General features: G+C 35.8%; 1 protein-coding gene and 1 pseudogene across 39 annotated transcripts in view; one reads left to right on the plus strand and one right to left on the minus strand.

The window, feature by feature from the left end:
- The window catches only part of SLMAP (sarcolemma associated protein), a 146,130-nt gene that overhangs the window by 95,774 nt on the left and 29,072 nt on the right, over positions 1-21,284 (minus strand). The gene's annotated exons all lie outside the window — the stretch shown is intronic.
- LOC144291060 (pyruvate dehydrogenase E1 component subunit alpha, mitochondrial-like) lies at positions 561-16,363 on the plus strand (annotated as a pseudogene).

Below are 21,284 nucleotides of genomic sequence, written 5' to 3' on the forward strand. Positions count from 1 at the left end.
GCCCACACATAAAACACTTTATTTGGCAAACAAATTCAATGGAAATGTTAAAAGATAAAATAGCACATCTACCCCCAAAAAGAACATTCATAGCTTTTTTAAATGCTTAATAAGGTAATGAAAATAGCCATGATGGTCTTTTCCATCCTTTAGGCCCAACCACTCAGGCTGGCATATAAATTTTTTTTAGGATTTTATTTTTAAGTAATCTCTACACCCTACATGGGGTTCAAAAAACAACACCAAGATCAAGAGTCACATGCTCTTTCAACTGAGCAGATGCCCAGCTTATAATTATAATGTTTAGAGTACCACGGTCTTTAATCATGTCTCTTCATTTTTAGTCATAATTAATTCTTCTGGAGATTTATCTCTTCAAGGTTTTTTTTTTTTTTTTTCTCTTCAAGGTTTTGATAATTCACACATTCAGAGCTGAGTTCTTTAAAAATTATAATAATCCTACTTTGAAAGAGAAAATGAAACAAAGTCACTAACTGAGGATTAAATGAATAAATAAAAATATTAACAATGCAACTTATGGAACAATCATTTTGACTAAGATGGGAAACAATATGGAGGCTGAAGAAACCCCTTACAGGGTTGAGTATAATGCAGAGGCGCTTATTTGTCTGCTGTCACATGACTCAGATGTTCAAACTCAGTCTACTCCCAATATCCTTCACGACATAATGCTCCTGAGGATGGGTAGGTAATGCCCCAGTTAAGAATTATTCTTTTTTTTTTTTTTTTTTGAACTGAAATTTAGTATCACATTTAAATTCCACCTCCATTTATGACTTAAACAAAAGGCCTAAAATTATTTCCCTAGGAAACTTTTAGGGCCAAAGTGAAGTTTACTTAGGAAACTTTTAGGGCCAAAGTGAAGTTTACTTTGAAAAGGATCGTTAATTTCTTTCAACACCACAGAAGGTAACATGCTTACCATTCAGAATTCAGCTATAGAGAAATTTCAACTACAAAGCCAAAGAGTTCACTGTTTAACAGTGTCAAAAGGATACCACATAATATATAATAATCACAAGTTTTTGAGTGCTTACCATGTGCTTGCATAAACTACTTCCCATGCATTCTTTCGCTTAATCTTTACAACAATCTTATAAAGATATATGCTTCATTAATTGCTACACTACATACAAATTAGGACTAAAAGAGGTTAAGTAACTCGCCAAAGGATCTCCCAAGCTAGTAACTGGGGAAGATATACATTTTAAACTCTTTGACCTCAACCATTCGGCTAAGTACTTACGTTTGTCTGGCAATTTCAAACCCAGTATCTCTAATATTTCTCCCAACCATCCTGTGATATAAGAGTGCTTTTGATCATTTTATACATCAGCAAATCAAGGCTGACACACAAGCCAAGTGACCTATCTATATTCACAACAGAGAAAATAAAACAATAACTAGGGTTTATACCAAATCATCATGAAAGGTAAACTTTTAAAATTTCTTTCAAAAAATGCATTTGCTATCTATTGCCATCTACTTAACAATCCTAATAAACTGTGTTTCCTAGCTTTTGTGTCCATGGGTAACTAAAGAGAACAACCATTTGCTTATGCCAGGGACTATACTTAGGTACTTTACATACATTACCTCATCTAAACTTCAGAACAGGGCACCCGGGTGGTTCAGTGGTTGAGCATCTGCCTTTGGCTCAGGTCATGATCCCAGGGTCCTGGGATCAAGTTTTCACAGAGCTCCCCACAGAGAGCCTGCTTCTCCCTCTGCCTGTGTCTCTGCCTCTCTGAGTCTCTCATGAACAAATAAATAAAACCTTTTAAAAAGATAAAAATAAACTTCAGAACACTGTGATATAAGCAGTACTGCACATGATCAGATAGGATCAGGAGTTAAATCATATGCAAGGATTATACAGAAAGAACAGCAAACAAGTCGTATTAGACTCCTCATCACCATGGCAAATTCTGTGAAGATGAGGATGAGTGATATCCCTTTTTCTCAGTGATAGTCCTAGACATTAACAAATGCCTGCTGAATAAATACCAAATAGTATTTTTTAAACATTTATTTGTTTTAGAGAGAGAGAACGCAAGCAAGCTGGGGGAGCAGAGAGAGGAGGAGAGAATCTCTGAGACTGAACTAAGCACAGAAGCCAACACAGGGCTTAATGTGGGGCTCAATGCAGGACTCAATCTCATGACTGTGAGATCAAGACCTGAGCCAAAACCAAGACTCGAAAGCTCAAATGACTGCCATCCAGGTACCCTAATACCAAATTATATTTTAAATAAATATTTCATGAGTGTAATATTTACAACCCAAACTCATTCCATCATTTACCCATCAATTCCTGAGCACCTCTGGACAAGAATTCAACCATCAGCCTACCAGTAATAGAATAAATGTGACTATGAGAAGCCACTTAGAGCAAATACAAAACAGTAGCAATAACAAATACTATTACTGCTAATAAACAATACCAATAACCCCATAAGACATCTAGTATGTCACCAATTCCTACAAATTGTGATTCAGAACAATCTGCCTTTCCCTTCTCATTACCATCTTTTTTTTTTTTTTTTAAGATTTTATTTATTTATTCATGAGAGAGAGAGAGAGAGAGAGAGAGAAAGGCAGAGACACAGGCAGAGGGAGAAGCAGGCTCCACACAGGGAGCCCGATGTGGGACTCAATCCTGGGACCATGAGATCACGCCCTGAGCCAAAGACAGATGCTCAACTGCTGAGCCAGCCAGGCGTCCCTCATTACCATCTTTCTAATCTAGGCGCATAACTATTGCCAAGATGGGTCCACATCCTTCACACTGATGCTAGAATTATTTCCTAAAACACAACCTGATCACTTTGTTTCCCTTTCTAAAAGAGCTGTTGATCCTCTATTGTCTTCAAAATCAAATCCAAGAGCTGTGACAACTTTCAAAATGACACCAATCAATCACCCTATCTAGTCTGATCTTCCACTCTTCCTAAAAGGTATCATGCATTCCAGGAGCGCCTGGCTAGCTCAATTGGTAGAGCATGCAAAATTTTTGATCTAAGAGTAGTGAGTTCAAGCAGCCCACATAGTAAGAAAAAAATATATATATATCCATTTTAGCCTTGCTTAACTACTAGCAATTTGCCATACAAGCTCCAAGCCTCTGTGTGTTTGCTTATGCTGTTCTTGGACCCGAAGAGCCCTTGCTTCCATCCACCCACACTCTTCACATGTTAAAAGCCTCCTTTTCTTGCCGAAGCCCAGTTTAAACACTTAAAATAAGATTTCTCTCAGATAACATTTCTCACTAAATAAACACAGAAATCAGAGACTCAAGGTTTTATTCTAAGTTAAGCAACTAACTCTCACCTTGATGTCCAAATCACATTTGGAATAGCACTATTATCCTATCTTCTCTAATCTATAACATTAATAATCTATAACATTCACTGCCTGTCATAAAGGTCCCATAGGCACAAGTCATAAATGATTTTCTTAAATGTAGAACAAATACACTAAATAACTCATATGCTACAATGGAAGCTAAAAAGTTTTGATTTAACATAGGATAGGCCAAACTGTATTACATCCAAGGAATAATATGTTACATAAAACAGAACATAAAGATTTGAATTCCACCATTATCACCTTCTAACATACTGTATGATCTTGAGTATTACTTAGTGTTACTTAACCTTTGTGAGCCATCCTTTAGTTATAAAAAGGTAATTATAAAAAACCCCTTTTTATAAATTGAGGATAATATCAGTATCTAGCTCAGTGTTTGCTGTAAGGGTTAAATTATGCCAAGCATGTAAAACACTAAGCACAGTATTTGTACACACTAAACAAATGGCAGCAAAAAAAACCAAAAAAACATATATACAGACACACACATACATATAACATTATCAACCAGCCAGATCAGCTCTGATAATTATAGATTAATATACCACATTAAATCATATTTAAGCTATAACAAATAAACAAATGGCAGCTATTACTATTAAATCCACAAGAAATGCATAAATATGTAGTCATTTTTAATTCCTTCAAAGGAACTGATGCAAGTCTTTATTGGTTAAAGTTCTTAAAGATAAAGTCCTTTGCCAATTAATTAAACAGTAAACAGCTGATAGAGATATAAATAGATCAGTAACAGCTGAACTCTAACACATACAGGTGTTAAAAATAGAATGTCATTGCCCCATTACACGTGAATATTACCATAAATAACCACAACCTGTACACAGAAGGAAAGCAGTTAAACCTTTGTTTCACAGCACAAACTAAAAACATTCTATGAAAAATACAAAACACGTATGACAATGTGGATCAGAGAATTCCCTAATGAAAGTTAAATCAAAAGGAAATCACTACTCTCAGGTAATACATAAATACACTTAGAAAATGTTACATAGATTAGCAATCTAGAGTTCAATTAACATTGTGAACCAACTTATGAATAAATTAAGCCACAAGATATTTAGCAGATATCATAATTCCATTTCTAAATACAAGCTCTACTATATTCCTGGCCCTGAGTGACAGGGCTGGAAACCCAGTCAAGTTATAGAATAATGCAAACAGAAGGCTGTAACTCACTGAATTCAAAACCCAAAATCTACTTGGCCAACCTTTAAACTATCAGAGCAGAGACAGAGATCTTCCCATTACACCCTCCTGTACTATTTGAATTTTCTGTTTAAAAGAGGTGGGGACATCTGGGTGGCTTAGTCAGTTGAGCATCTGACTTGATTTTGGCTCAGGTCACGATCTGGTCAAGATCTCAGGGCCGTGGGATTGAGCCCCACATCAGACTCTGCACTCACCAGGGAGCCTGCTTAGAATTCTCCCTCTCCAGCTGCCCCCTCCCTGTTTCCTCCCTTCCCCACCCCTGACCTTGCTTTCTCCCTCTCAAATAAATAAAAATCTCTTTTAAAAATTAAATGTAAAAAATAAATAAATAAAAATAAAAATTAAATAAAAAAATAAAAAGAGACACATGTATGGGAAGGGGTAAATAAGCATCTAACTCCAAAACTCTCAAAAGACCTAGAAGCCCAGAGAGATGGGCAATTAACAGAGTGCTCAGTATCAGTGTGGCAAAAATTAAAACTAGTGTTATACTTGGCTCTGGCAAGAATGTGGAGAAATAGCAGTCTCATATACTGGGCATGAGAATATAAACTGTTACTATCTCTTTGGAAAATGATTCAGCAATACCTATGAAGACTTTTAATGCTTATGTTCTTTGAGAAACTCTACATTCAGAAACTTAACCTATGGGATGCCTGGGTGGCTCAGCAGTTGGGCGTCTGCCTTCAGCTCAGGGTGTGACCCCAGAGTTCCGGGATCAAGTCCCACCATTGGGCTCCCTGCATGAAGCCTGCTTCTCCCTCTGCCTGTGTCTCTGCCCCTCTCTGTGTGTCTCTCACAAATAAATAAATAAAATCTTAAAAAAAAATCTAATCTATAAAAACACTGAAAAATTCACACACACGTACAATGGCAAATGCATAAGCATGTTCACTATGCAAGGTGAAGAGAAGTTAAAAACTGGAAACAGCTAATGTCTAAACCAAACTACATTATGCTGATCTGATGAAATATCAGACATCACAATCATGATATCACAATCATCAAAAAATAATGATAGATATTGGTACTTAAAATATATCATATACAGTGATCCCTTTTTACAAAAATGATACATATGTTTACAATAAGAATGATATATACTATATAGGTAGATTCAAATGCTAATGCACCATTAGAAAACAAAGATCTAAAAGAATACATATAAAATGTTCATAGTCCTTATATCCACAAAAAGAAATCCTAAATATACTTTAACATTAAGAAAGATATAAAATTTTATTAAATAAGCCTAGCAGGGGTGCCTGGTGGCTCAGTGGGTTAAGTGTCTGCTCAGGACATGATCCCAGAGTCCTGGGATGAAGCATAGCATCAGGTTCCCCGCTGAGCAGGGAATCAGTCTCCCCTGCTCTTGCTTCTTCCTCTCCCACTCCTCCTGTTTGTGTTCTCTTTCTCTCTGTCAAACAAACAAATAAAATCTTTTTAAAATAAATAAATAAGCCTAGTAAATTTTCAATTCCACTATAGTCATTTAGTGGAAGAGAGTGAAAGGAAGATGAAAGGAAGAAAAAAAAATAGGGATACACACTTAACTACACGAGAGAAAAACACACAAAAACAGAATCTGCTAGAAATAAAAGAGGTAAACAATCAAGGGAGATTAAAGAGGAAAGAAGTTCAATAAATTCAAAAGGATTAGTAAACTAGTCATCTTCCACACATGAAAAACAGACTTCAGAGGTAAAATCACTGACTTTTGAACTGAAGAGTTTTTTGCAGCTCATTTCCTTTTTGTTCCTTCGGATTACAGGATTCAATTCTGAATGGAATAGTTTCAGCAGCCCACCAGAATTCTTTCTTTTTTTTCATATTTTTATTTATCTATTCATGAGAGACACAGAGAGAGAGAGAGAGAGAGAGAGAGAGAGGCAGAGACATAGGCAGAGGGAGAGGCAGGCTCCATGCAGGGAGCCCAATGTGGGACTCGATCTCAGGACTTGATCCCAGGACCCCGGAATCATGCCCTGAGTCAAAGGCAAATGCTCAACTGCTGAGCCACCCAGGCATCCCACCACCAGAATTCTTTATCTGAGGTAATTCAAACTAAGAGACTTGGTAAAACTTTGGTCTTCGGGATTTCTGCCCTTAATATAAAAGTGTTATAAAACTGAAAAAGCAAATTAACCTTTTACACAACACAGCACATACAGGAAATGTAATTTGTATAGTACAAGATTTCCTGACAGATTGAGTGTACAATCTGAAAGGAAGGGGTCAAGAGCAATACCAAAGTTTTTAACCCAAGCAATTTAGAAGCAAGTAGCTGCCTCTATGTGAGCTAGAAGGGCTGAAGGTGGGAGATTTTGTTTCTTCTGTTTGTTTCCCTGTTTTTTTGTTTGTTGTTTTTTTTTTAAATTGAGATTGAAGAAGGGGCTAGGAGTTTGGCTTTGGACATACTAAATTTGAGGTATCTATTAGACATCAGGTGGAAATGTAAAAAAGCAGTTGGATATGAGCTTACAGTTCAGGAAAGAAGTCTGGGCTTGAGATAAAAATTTGGCTGTCATCAGCAAACTCAAAGAGTTTAAAGAGACAGGATGAAATCACCAAAACAGCAAGAAGACAGACAAGACCAAGAATAGAGCTTTTAAGCAGTCCAAAACTTACAGTCAGGGAGAAAAAGACCAAGCAAAAGAAATTTAAGAGATGGACAGTAAAGTATGAGAAGAACCAAGGGAAAGTGCTGTGTCCCAAAAGCTATGAGAATGATGTTTTCCAAGAATGTGGGAGAAATTAACTACATCAAATAATGCTGAAAACTCAAGTAAGATAATAAACAAAAACTGACCACTGGAAAAGCAACCTGAAAGCCACTGATGACCTTGACAAGAACTATATGAATAGTTCTTGAATGAAAGTGAATGAAAGCTTGACCAGAAAGGGGCACCTTGGTGGCTCAGTAGGTTAGGCATTTGACTCTTGATTTTGGCTTAGGTCATGATCTCAAGGTTGTGAGATCGAGCCCCACACTGGGCTCTGTGCTGGGTGTGGAGCCTGAAAATTCTTTCTCCCCTTCTCTCGAGCCCCTCCCACCACCTCTCTCTGCTTCTCTTTCCCACTCTTAAAAAACAAAAAACAAAAACAAAAACAACAGACCAGAATGATTCAAGAGAAAATGAATAAGAGGAATAAAAAACCATACATATAGACAAATCTTTTAAGAAGTTTTGCTCTAGGGGCACCTGGGTGTCTCAAATGGTTAACCTTCAGCTGGTTGCCTTCAGTTCAGATCATAATCTCTGGGTCCTGAGATTAAGCCCCACATCAGGCTCCCTCATTGGTGGGGAGTCTTTTCCCTCTCCCTCTGCCCTTGCCTCTCCCCTCTGCTCATGTGCTCTCTTTATTCTTTCTCTCTCAAATGAATGAAAACTTAAAAAAAAAAAGAGTTTTGCTCTATATGGAAGCAAAGAAATGAGCAGTCATAGCCAAGAAAACTATCAACGAAAAAGGCAACCTACTGAATGAGAGAAAATATTTGCAAATCATTTATCTAATAAGGGGTAAATATCCAAAATATATAAAAAACTGATCCAACACAAGAAAAGAAAAAGAAACAAACTAAAAATGGGTATCAATAGACATTTTCCCAAAGATGACATACAGATGTCTAACAGGTACATGAGAAGATGCTCAACATCACTAATCATCAGGGAAATATAAATCAAAACCACAGTGAGGTATCACCTCACACCTGTTGGAATGGCTATTATCAAAAAGACAAGAAATAAAGAATTGGCAAGGATGTAGAGATGTAAAGAAAACAGATCCCCGTACACTGTTGGTGGGAATGTAAACTGGTGCAGCCACTATGGAAAATGGTATGGAGGTTCCTCAAAAAAACTAAAAATAGACCACATGATCTAAGAATTCCACTTTTGAGTACTTACCTGAGGAAAACAAAAACACTAACTCAAAAAGATATATGTACTCCCATATTCATTGCAGCATTATTTATAATAGCCAAGATATGGAGACAACCTAAGTGTCCATTGATGGATGAAGGGATGAAGGAAATGTGATTATATATAGGCCTATGTTTATACACACACACACACACACACACACACACCCTTATTCAGCTGTTAGAAGAATGAAATCTTGCCACTGATAACAACATAGATTGCCCTTGAGGGCATTACGCTGAGTGAAATAAATGAGAGAAAGCCAATACCATATGATCTCACATACATGTGGGATCTAAAAACAAACAAAAAAGTTCATAGCTACAGAGAACAGACTGGTGGTGCTAGAAGTAGGGGTTGGGGGTTAGGAGAAATGGGTAAAGCATGGCAAAAGATACAAAATGTTGGTTATAAAGTGAATAAATTGCCACAGGGATGTAATAAATATATAGCTCCCGTGACTGGTTAATAATACTGAATTGCACTTGTTAAAGTTGCTATAAGAGTAGATCTTAAAAGTTAAAACTTCTCATCACATGAAAAAAATTCTGTAACTCTGTATAGTGGATGTTAACTAGATTTATTGTGGTGATCATTTCCCAATATATACAAATACTGACTCATTTTATTGTATACCTGAAACTAGTATGTTGTATATCAATTATACCTCAAGAAAAATTTTTATTAAAAAAAAATGAACAGTAGCTAGAAGGGAAAGTGAAGACCAAGATAATTTTTTCTTTAAATACGAGAAAAATCACAATTTCATATACTACAAAAATAACCCAGTAGAAAGGAAGGGCACTTAGAAGGGCACTCTGAGGATTCAGAAGTGGTTTCCTAAAGGAGCTGTCCATGCTGAGTCATGAAGGCTCAGTAGGAGTGAGTCAAGATGAGTAGAGAGGGGACTGAAACAGAATGAGCAAAGAGAGGTAAGAAATAATATGAGGTGGGGGTAAGGGGAAACTGAGGAGGGGTCTGGCATGTGAAGTACAGAACTGCAGCTTGAGAGGTAAGCAGTCGCCAAGCCTTTTAAGACATCTAGCAGGACAATCTTTATTGTACAGGGACTTGCCACTACAGGGTTAAGGCAAAAAAGTACTGAGATCAAACTGACACTGCACATGGGGAGGGAATGGCTTGAGGGGTACTAGACTGAAGGGAGGAAGACTAGTTATGAGGCTACTAAAAAATAAATAACAAGGTTCTAAACTAGGGCAGTATTAGTAGTGAAAGGGGTTTAGTGATGGATCTATGCACTCAGTGTTGAAGGCAATGGGTTACTGGGCAGATGATAATGCCATTATCTATATTTCGAAATACTGGTGGGGGGTGCGAATGATTCATTTCAGTTTGGGGAATATTGCTTTTGGAATCTCTATTCAACATCCAAGTGAGTAAATGTAAGCAGGCAGAGGATAGAAAACTTGGACCTTTGGGCTCAAGACATCTGAAAGACATCAGCATTTGAATGGTTATTAAAATTATTGTGAGATGATCCAAAAGTAATAATTACACAGAAAACAATGACTGAACTTTTAGGAATACTAGCATTTAAGGATAAATTAGTGAAGAAAATGCTTGAAGGAATATCAGGTCGGAAAAGCATAAGAAAAATCAGGGAAAGAAACATTCAACAGGCCAGAAAAATAGCCAAGTGCTAATTAATACATCTCCCAGCGTAAAAAGAGATGCTGTAAGTGACCCGAATAAGCTGGCAGAAATCAGAGATCAAGAAAAGTCAAATAAAGTAACAATCTGAACTTTCCGATTCTGTTCCATTAATTTTTCAAAAATTATAGAATCTAAAGGGCCCTCTCTTCCTGAGATCCTTAAGTAGTCAAGCCAATTTGAGTGGAAACACCTAAAGAGACTAAACACAGTTATATCACTACCTTACAGGAAGAGATCATTTCCAGTTTTAGTAGAAAAATATTTGTTGCTCTATATACAGAAAACTGGCAATATATTTCTTAATAAACCAAAATCACTGACAAGCATAATAAAATAAGAATTTTGCTTTTTATCATTCCTAACTTCTTGATTATTACATATTACCTATGACTTCACATAAGCTCAACTAACAATATAAAAATCTTACAGCCTTATACATCAAGGAAAAGTATTTATAAGTACAGATGATGTAGAAACCTATAATGTTAGTAATTAGGGAAATATATTATCAGTGCAATAAAAACTTATCAGAAATAGAATTTTTGATGTTGGAAGATAAAAGATAAAAGACACAGGAGGAAAATAAATAGAACAAGGATCAATTTCCATTTCTTGATTTTATCACTTTTAGGCAGACAATTCATCAGACTAAAAAAGCACTTATTGTTGGATAACTGTACTGCAATGTACTAACTGGTAGTGACACAAGTGTTTGGTTCCATCCATACAGAAGAACTCCACAAGGAACTTAAAAAAAAAAAAATCAACAGGAAGCATATTTTCATATGAGTGCCTAAAGCAAAATCAGCAAAATGTAGAAAGAATGAGACAGATTTACTCCAAATGGGAAAGTTAATAGCATTTTTTCTTGGAACGGGGTAGACTCCCAAGGTGTGAATCACTGGATTAAAGAACACCTGGATCCAGGATTTACCCAAAGCTGTAAAAGCGGGATTCACACTATAGCAGAGCAAACATGCGCTCTCTGGGCCAGAAAGAAAAAAAGCTGCATTGGGTTAGTGTTAGTGTCTCAGGAGTTTGGATGAGTCACAAACACAGAGTGGAGAGGAAAGCACAACCAGACTCTACTTCAGCACATGGGGAAAATTTGCAGCTGTTTTCTTATCTTTTGATTCATTCCCTCCCTTAGTAATTTACTATTAAAAACTTTTAATTATATTCAAGGAAGCTAAAATAAAAGTTACCTCAGAATCTTACTATTCCAAAGATCTGGACAGGCCACATTGCTTTGCACATGAACTAGGTCAACATATAAAGAAATCAATATCACTACCACAATCTTTCTAGCACTATGAATTTTGCTAACCTACTATAACCAATATATAAAACCTTTATTTCTGTGATCACTAGGCAAGAATGAATATTTATTTGCTACGTATATTTTTCTAGAAAGAATGGACTGCTTGTTTCAAAAAAACAGAAACTATGTAACTATTCAACAGAAGAATGATTTAAAAAATTACAACCCATTCATGAATATTATACACCCTTAAAAAAATATTTGTGGGCCTATGGCCCAGTGTAGAGAAGGACATCATCACCACCACTGCAGCTACCATCATGGCCTGAACTCAAGAAGATGCTCTAAGATGCACTCTAAGGGGACAATACTCACCATTTCCTGCCTGTCACAGCTAGCAGAGTGCTTGCTATTGGCATATCCTGTAACTTTATAAATGATGCTACATTTGAAATCAAGAAATATGACCTTCATAAGTTATAAGAGGGCCCTCGTATCACAACAGTGCTCAGCAGGGAAGAGGGACTCAAATAGTACAAAATAATACACACTGTTTGCCAAGAGCATTAACAACATTATTCCTGTTTTTTTGTCACTTGTGAAATGTCAGGAAGGTAGTGGGGAACTTGAGATTGGATAAATATGGATCATCTATCTCATCTAGGCCTACTGGGCTCACTGCTTTAGCTTTACTTGTGGACCTTCTGTCCCAGAAATTTGCAGAGTTTACAAGACAAAGAGAAGGTTATACTAAAGAAAAGGAAGGATCAATGCATATGTACACCAAAAACTGTACTGGGGCAATGGCATTGTCAGAGCTCTAGTTCCCCTGGGTGCTGGTATTGGTTTGGCCTATAAATACAACGGAAAAGAGGAGTTCTGCCCAACTTTATATTTGAAAATTACAATATGGCAGTTTTGTGGAAATCACCATTTATTTTCATCTGTGAGAATAACTGCTATGAAATGGGAGCATCTGCTGAGAGAGCAGCAGCCAGCACTGATTACTACAAGAGAGACAATTTTATTCCTGGGCTAAGAGCAGATGGAATGTATGTTCTATGTGTCCAGGAAGCAACAAAGATTGCAGCTGCCTATTACAGATCTGTAAAGAGGGCCATGCTGATGGAGCTGCAGACTCACCAATATCAAGGACATAGTCTGAGTGATCCTGGAGTCAGTTATCATACACAAGAAGAAATTCAAGAAGAGAGCACTTCTCAAAGATAAAATAGTAGACACCAATACTCTCAGTGTTGAGGAATTAAATAAAACTGAGGTTATTAGCAAAGAAATTAAGAATACAGTCCAGTTTGTAGCACTGATTTTGAACCAATATTGGAAGAATTAAGCCATCATATCTACAGAAACAATTCACCTTTTAAAGGTGTATTTATTTATTTGAGAGAGAGAGAGAGTGAGCATGTGTGTGTGCACACAAGTGGCGGAAGGGGCAAAGAGAGAGGGAAAGAGAAAATCTCAAACAGACTCTACACAGAGTGTGGAACCGGGCTCAGGGCTGGATCTCACAACCTTGAGATCATGACCTGGGGATCCCTGGGTGGCTCAGCGGTTTGATGCCTGCCTTCGGCCCAGGGTGTGATCCTGGAGTCCCGGGATCGAGTCCCACATCAGGCTTCCTGCATGGAGCCTGCTTCTCCTCTATGTCTCTGCCTCTCTCTCTCTCTCTCTCTCTCTGTCTCTCAGGAATAAATAAATAAAATCTTTAAAAAAAAAAAAAAAAAAAAAGAGATCATGACCTGTGCCAAAACCAAAAGTCAGATGCTTAACCAACTGAGCCACCCAGGCGCCCCAACAATACACCTTATAAAGTTTATGGTAAATCAGTGAATCAAGTTTAAGTGGATCATTTAAAGGAAGACTGTAAATTTATTATTATGCCTTCAATGGAACATTCATGGTCAACTTTTAAAATTTTGTCATCTCAACTTTAAAAGGAATAAAACCCATAAAACAAAACTTTTGTGAATGTTTATGCCATGCCATAAAATTAAGTTTAAAATTTTTGGGGAAAATGTAATGGGTTTCGAAGGTCCAGTGGTGCAGTGGAAGTACAACTTCTTTCCTATGTCCTACAGTTTCCCAATTTCCCTCCATAGAAGAAAACACATTATCAGTCTCTTCTATATTAAAAAATGGATTTTTAACTGAAACAAACCAACAAACACAAAAACATAGCTCAAATGTCTAAAGGAAAAGTTCACAAATTCTTACATTCAAGAAGATAAATATAGAAGGAGAAATATAAACACTATGTAATTAACATGACCCAAGTAGCAAAAGCTACAAAAGTACACACCTGGGTAATTTACAGGCATTGAGTTAAATCTCAGGGAAGACAGAATAAGATACTTGACATGTAGGGGAGGAACTCTCTCATATCTGTACTGAGACAAACAACTCAACCTAAAATAAAATCTAATCCCTAAGGCAAAAAGAACTCTCCTCCCTTCGTCAATGAGTCACAAAGCTATCTTGAACTGATTTTGTCTATCAAAGCAGAAGACACAGCACTTTTCCTCTGCTATGGGAATTATCTAGGTATGTTTTATAAACAACAGTTATTATAATTAGAGGTAAATATCCTCTAATATCTGTTTTAGGTAACAAATTGTATCCCTTAATTGTGGAAGTCAAACTCTTGCCTTTTGCTTCCTGGCAATGTTACTCAACTAATTTGTTCTCTAACACAGAAATAATGACCCCTGTAGTGGGCTGCCTACTATACAGCTAGAATCCTGCAGAGAAGGGGAGAGCTTTTAAAGATCTAAGAATAAATGTATTAAAATACAACTTTCATTCTTATCCCCAGTAGGGAAAAATGTAATCATCATCATTATGACTGCCATTAGAAACTGAGATACCATACAGTGACTTGCTCACAGACAAAAATTTCCAAAGCAATGGAATAGCTGAGTCACTATTCAACTGAAGACTTAATTAAGTATCTCATATAGTCAGTGAAGGAAGATGATATAATATTATGAAAGTGATCTATTTCTGTGTTCGGAGTTCCAAAATGAATTAACATGGCTGCTGACTCTGAAAATTATTTTCACATACTTGGATTTATCTCTTAAAGCATTTGGATACATCCTTTTTCAGGGATTAAATAACATCTATGCATCAATCAAGTCACATGATATATAGGTCATGGTCTAACAACTTCCAGCTGCTTTTGTGTTATAACATTAACTTTTCCTAGAACGGACTAGTCAATTGGGTTATAACATTCCCTTGGGCTTTAAGCCATTTCCTAAGTTTAAAATTGAAACATCAGTTGAAGAAAAACAGGTACAACATAACAACCTATACAACTTAGTTACAAATATATTAAGTTGCATACATTAGCTTCAGAACAAAAAGTCAGAAAAAAACTATAAAATCAAATGAGATTTTTACTGCTAAAAAGATCTATAAAATACCCTCAACAATGAGATTAACTTAGGGGCCCAAAGAAGCTGCTTGTACTGACACAGGACATTTAAGTAAAGCTGAGGTAAGGGAACAGGGACTTCAAAATATTCAATTTCACAAATCAAAAGCCTCCACAATATCAAAAATATCTAAATAAAAAAAAGTTATCAAATGATAGACAAATTTAAGAAGCACTCACTTGACTAAAATATCATTAGAAATAATGACTGCATTAGAAAGAATCCTATATACCAGTAAAAATCGTTAGCATTTATTGAGTCCTTACTATGTGCCAGACTCCTCTCTCTCTCTCTCTTTTTTTTTTTTTTTTAAGATTTTACCTATCCATTCATGAGAGACATGGGGGGAGGGGGGCAGAGAGCCTGATGCGGGACTCGATCCCTTAACCCCAGGATCAGGCCCTGAGCCGAAGGCAGACGCTTAACCGCTGAGCCACCCAGGTGTCCCCAGACTCTCTTTTAAAGTCCTTTACATGCATTATCAACTCATTTAATTCTCACAACCCCCCAGGAGGTATTATTATTATCCTTACTTTATAAACAAGAAACCTCAGGCACAAAGAGGTTAAATTACTTGCCAGAAGTCATCAAGTGAATAGGAAGAAGAACCAGAACATGAATCCATACCATGATCTCTTCAACTGTAGTCCCTAACTCTCCTCTCTCACCTCCCAACTCTTAACCACTATGCACACTGGCTTTTTAATTTTAGCCTAACTCCTCATTTTGAAGATGAGGAAACTGTCCCCCAACGAAGAGAGAAAATTCACTAAAGGCTCAAAACTTTTTTTTTCAAGTAATCTGCCTACCCAAAGTGGGGCTCAAACTCACAATCCCAAGATCAATTTTTGCCATATTTTTTTTTTAATTAATTTGTTTTTTTTTCTAATATAAAGTACTTATTGTTGAAGGCAGGAGAGTACAATAAAGTACAGAAGAAAATTTAATTCACTACTCTTAGCTTCCAAGAATAACCACTATCAACACTTTAACATACTTCTTTATATGCATTGTAAGACCAATACTGCTTCTCTGCCCCATATTTTCAAAGAAGTTTAGAGACATAACTTTATATACAGTTGTATATGTATTTGCCTTTTTCACTTACATCATCATTTTTCATGGCATTAAATATTTTTTGAAAATATGACTAAATAGCAAATGACATTTCATAAATTTCATTAATTTAAACCAAACATGGTAAATTTTTACAATTAATCCTGTGATGAAACTGTTATACTTACATCTTTATGCAAAATCTCTGATAATATTCTTAGATTAAATCTCTAGAAGTGACATTACTAAAGTTAAGGAGTATGACAACATCTAACATGTATGTGGTTAACACTATTGCCAAATTGTTTAAGCCCTTCGAAGATATTTACTTGTTTGATCCTTGTAACAGAGAGAGCAATGGACCCAATTAGAGAGGGAATGAATGCCCACAGAGAACAAGTAACCTGCCCAAAATCATACAGCTAGAAAGTGACAGCCAGGATTCATAAGTAGTCAGGCTCCAGGATCCGTGCTCTTAATCATTATCCTAGCCTGTTTTATTTCCATACTTTTTCAATATGATCAAGTCTCCTAGAAACCTACTACAAATGTACAAAAATCCTCTGAGGAACCTGTAGTTTCAGTAAGCATCCCAGGGGATGCTAAAATCTAAAACCCACTATCCTTATCTAAATATTTTATTTATTTATTTTATTTATGTTTTAATTTAATTTAATTTAATTTAATTTAATTTAATTTAATTTAATTTAATTTAATTTAATTTAAAGTAGGGTCCATGCCCAGCATGGAGCCCAACACAGGGCTTGAACCCATGACTCAGATCAAGACCTGAGCTGAGATCAAGAGTTGAACACTTAACAAACTGAACCACCCAGGTGCCCCAATCTAAAAATTTTAGAAGAGAATATTTAATAAACCCTTCTCATAAAACCTTTGATAGTTATGTGGATGAAAGAGTCAAGTAAGAGAGTACTCAAAAATGATTAAAATAAATCTTCATGACCTTGGATTAGGCAATCATATTTCAAATATGACATCAAAAGCACAAGTTACAACATAAACGAAGAATTTTTAAGATCATTAAAAATTACTTCAAAAATAAAAAATAGGTAAGTTGAACTTCATCAAAATTAAAAACTTTTGTACCATAAAAGACACCTTGAGGACAAATATTATATTATTCCGCTTATATGAGGCACCTAGAATAGGCAAATTCATAAAGTCACAAAGTAGAAATAACAGTTATCAGGGGCTAGGGGGGATGAAGAAGGGGAGTTATTTTTTAATAGGCACAGAGTTTCTGTCTGGGATGATGGAAAAGTTCTGGAAATGAATAAAGGTGATGATTGCATAACATTGTGAATGTATTTAATATCATTAAACTGTACACTTAAAATGCTAAAAAAATACTAAATTTTATGTATATTTTACTGTAATAACAAAAAAAGGCACCATCAAAACAATCTATAGAATCGAAAAAATATTTACAAATCATTCAACTGATAAGGGAATTATATCCAGAATATACAACTCAGCAATAAAAACATAATTTTTTAATTTTTTTTTAATTTTTTTTTTTTTTTTTTTTATGATAGTCACAGAGAGAGAGAGAGGCAGAGACACAGGCAGAGGGAGAAGCAGGCTCCACGCACCGAGAGCCCGATGTGGGACTCGATCCTGGGTCTCCGGGATCGCGCCCTGGGCCAAAGGCAGGCGCCAAACCACTGCGCCACCCAGGGATCCCAAAACATAATTTTTTAAATGGGAAAAGGATATGAACATTTCTCCAAAAAAAATATACGAATAGCCAGTACGAACATGAAAAGATGCTCACAATATTATTAATTAGGGAAATGCAAATCAAAATCACAGTGTCCTATCGTTTCATTCTAGATGGCTATAATAAAAAAGACCGTAACAGGAGCACCTGGGTGGCTGTTGGTTAGGCATGTCTTTGGCTCAGGTCATGATCCCAGGGTACTGGGATCAAGCCTTATATCAGGCTCCCTGCTCAGCAGGGAGTCTGCTTCTCCTCTCTCTCTCTATCTCAAAAGAATAAATTTTTTAAAAATCTTAAAAAAAAAAAGGCAGTAATAAGTGTTGACTAAGAAATAGAGAAATTGAACCTTCACATACTGCTGGTGGAAATGCAAAACAGTAAAGCCACTTTGGAAAACAGTTTGGTGGTTTCTTAATACGTTAAATATGGAGTTACAATATGACCAGCAATTCTATTCCTAGGTATATAACCAGGAGAATTAAAAACATATGTCCACACACTTGTACATGTATATATTCACAGCAGTATTACTCATAATCACCAAAAAGCAGAAACAACCCAAATGGCCATCAACTGGGTATGTGGTAAATGTGATAAATGAAATGTGGTATATCCCTACAAAGAATATTATTTGGCAACAAAACATATAAAGTATGGATACGTGCCACAACACGGACAAACCTTGAAAACACTACGCTGAATGAAAGAAGCCAGGTATGAAAGTTCATGTTACATGATTCCATTTATATGAAGTATGTACCAGATAGGCAAATCTACAGAGGCAGAAAGTAGATTAATGATCGCCAGAGGCTAGGAGAGGAAGAAATGAAGACTGATTACTAAATGGGTACAGAGTTTCTTTGAAGGGCAATAAAAATGTTCTGGAAATAAATAGTGGTTATAGCTGTACAATTTTGTGAGTACACTAAAAAATCACTAGTGTACACTTTAAATAATTAAAAATGAACTAAAAATGTGATTATAAAATTCATGCTAAATATATAAATTTTGAAATAAAGTTCTCAGAAGTAATCATTTAAGACTGTAAGTATGTGGGGGCACGTGGGCGGCTCAGTGGTTGAGCATCTATCTTTGGGCTCAGGACATGATCCCAGGATCCTGGGATCGAGTCCCACATCAGTATCCCTCCAGGGATCCTGCTTCTCCCTCTGCCTATGTCTCTGCCTCTCTCTGTGTCTCTCTCATGAATAAATAAATAAAATCTCAAAAAAAAAAAAAGAGACTGTAAGTATGTGAATTTTGAGAGAATTAGTGAGGGAATTGAAAGGATAAAAACAAAGACTTTCTGGGAACTACAGACAATGGAAATAAAGACAAAAATATCAAAACTATGGAAATAAAGACAGAAATATCAAAACTATCAAAAAGTTAAGAACCAGAAAAGTACAACATCATACAAACAAAAGCTTTACAAGTTCTATTAATCATATTGAAGGAGATGTCTGACTCTTGCTTTTGACTCAGGTCATGATCTCAGGGTCCTGAAATTAAGCCCCAAGTAGAGCTCCACACTTAGCATTGAGTCGCCTGAGATTTTCTCTCCCTCTCCCTCTGCCTCTCCTGCTCATTATAAATAAATCTTTTAAAAAAAATCATATTGGGATCCCTGGGTGGCGCAGCGGTTTGGCGCCTGCCTTTGGCCCAGGGCACGATCCTGGAGACCCGGGATCGAATCCCACGTCGGGCTCCCGGTGCATGGAGCCTGCTTATCCCTCTGCCTGTGTCTCTGCCTCTCTCTCTCTCTCTCTGTGACTATCATAAATAAATAAAAATTTATAAAAAAAAAAATAAAAAAAAATAAAAAAAAAATAAAAAAATCATATTGAAGACGAAAAAGTGAGTTTCAGAGTAGAAAGAAAAGAAAAAAAAAACCCACCAAAACAAAATAACTCAATGACTCATCCATCTAAGCAGTTCCCTGATGACTTTAAAAAATAATTTAAGGTTCACCTGTTAGTAAAGAGGAGGTCAAGAAGATACATATATGACACATATTTATAAAATTAAAGGAGATATGTACAGATTTCACCAAATGCAGAACACTAGTATTGATGGCAAAACTCAAATTTAATCAGAATACTTTGGGGCCATACAATCGCATTGCTTTTACACACAGATTTATAGGACAGGATGAACTGAACTATGTTGCATTCCCTGTCGATAAATTAGAAGCACTCCCATTTATCCTAAATAGGCTAACTTGACAGTGAAAGATGGATGATGGTACCTGCATGCTAGAATGTCCATTTCATGGAGGCAGGGACTTTGTTTTGTTTAGAATAGCACTTAGCACAAAGGAAGTGCTCAATAATGGTGGCTGAATGAATCAACAGGACTTTGAAATTTGTAGAATACTTTGCATATGTTTTAGGAATTTACACCTAGGTTAGGGAATTCTATACATCTAGAAATGGAATTGTAATGGATGAAAAGCCGGAAATACATGCAATGTAAAACTAGAGTTTCAGGAAGGAAAGAATTTCTCTTTAAATACCACACTGACTGGAGGCAGGTAAGAAGCCTATATAACTTCCTTATGTTGTTAAATGTTTTTGTTGTTGTTGTTAAATGTTTAAACACAGTCATAAATTTCCTTTAATTTTTACCTCATCAGTATGATGAAATATACAAATGGCTCTATATACTTCTAAGGAATTAATTAATTTTTACCATTATTTAAATGGTAAAAATAACAATAAACACTCTGAATTCACCAGTCAAGTAAAAGGAACACATGATACAGAAAATAAAATCCCCTAAAGACAAAAGATATGATTTAAGTAAAATACAATAGACAAAATCAGTACTTACAAGACCTAAGAAGAAAATATAACTTAACTGCTAAAACCTATTCAGTACTAACTAAACCTAGAACAATGAGTACAGAAGAAAGACAAAGTTCCCCACCTTAAAGGAATTAATTCAAAATAGACAAGAAGAAAAATAATAATGTCATAACAGAGATGAGGACAATTTCTAACAATGACCAATTCAGCTAATTTACTTATAAGCTTATATGGAGAATAAAATAAGCCACAACCTATTGTAAAGCATTAGTGCTTTATAGAAAGTTTCTAGGCTTGCCACATAAATACTAAAATCAATACCCACAAAAGGTATTTCATATAAAAATATCACTAGCAAGTTTGCATTTAAATATTTAATTAACACAATTATGACAAAACTTTGTTTCTTAAATCAAAGTACTCCATTGTTAAAATGACAAATGTCATTAGTTTACTTCACTTTTCTTTTTAAACAAGACACCTGCAGGCAACAGATATGCAATTAAAGCTGTAGTTTAAGTTCAAGCAATTCTCTCTGAAAACATCAAAAAAGATATCCCACTAAAAAGTCCTATTATACTTCTCACATTTGAATATTATTTTGGATTTACCTCAATTAAGTACTTTATTTACAATCTAAAATATCAAGCAAAATTTGAGATGAAATGTCTTTAGAGAGTTTCAACTCCAAAGTTTAGTAAAGAACATAAATTGGTTTAATTAAAATTACAATTTTTGAGTACT

Source organism: Canis aureus, chromosome 19, assembly GCF_053574225.1.
Source record: "Canis aureus isolate CA01 chromosome 19, VMU_Caureus_v.1.0, whole genome shotgun sequence".
NCBI lineage: Eukaryota > Metazoa > Chordata > Mammalia > Carnivora > Canidae > Canis > Canis aureus.